Source organism: Penaeus monodon, chromosome 29 (assembly GCF_015228065.2).
Source record: "Penaeus monodon isolate SGIC_2016 chromosome 29, NSTDA_Pmon_1, whole genome shotgun sequence".
In the NCBI taxonomy this organism is placed as follows: domain Eukaryota; kingdom Metazoa; phylum Arthropoda; class Malacostraca; order Decapoda; family Penaeidae; genus Penaeus; species Penaeus monodon.
The window spans coordinates 21,257,408-21,257,916 of NC_051414.1; the positions used below are offsets into that span (position 1 = coordinate 21,257,408).

Consider the following 509-nt stretch of genomic DNA (forward strand, 5'->3'; position numbering starts at 1 on the left):
TGAAGGCTGGGATCCTCCTGCGAAGGGAGGAGGGAGGCCGTTCGCTCTTCTTCTTTCCTGTCCTGCACGGGCGCCCAAGCTCGTCTGGGGGCATCCGAAGGCACGCGAAGAGATTCAGGATCGACGGTCATTCCGGAACACACGGTACCGGAAGTCCCCTGTAACTCCTAACGACAAGCTGGTCATCGTGTCTTTATAAAGGACAACAAGCTAGTCTTTAAACCTCTATACATGACAACAACAGGTTGGTCTTCGAATATACATTACACTAAATACGATCTCTCGCTGACAATGATCGAGAGACCATATACGTCAAAATCTATCAATCTTGTTCCCCCACACACCGTGGGAAAACCACCCCACACACTGCAATCCCCAAACAAGCATCACACCCGAATCCCTCCGACGTAAGGGACGCACCGACAGCATAGTCTTCCCTCGACGTGCTCTCCGAGGAGCGACGCAGCACACACCTCACTCCTATAACAGCCCGACGCAGACTGTCGCTT

The 509-nt window shown here is 52.8% G+C and overlaps 1 long non-coding RNA gene across 1 annotated transcript in view; it reads right to left on the bottom strand.

Annotated features, from left to right (window-relative positions):
* LOC119592012 overlaps positions 1-506 on the bottom strand; it is a 2,855-nt gene extending 2,349 nt beyond the window's left edge. Inside the window, exon 1 of the long non-coding RNA XR_005230389.1 lies at positions 421-506. This is a non-coding gene — a long non-coding RNA (uncharacterized LOC119592012). The remainder of the gene's footprint in view (positions 1-420) is intronic.
* Positions 507-509: the final 3 nt, after the last annotated feature.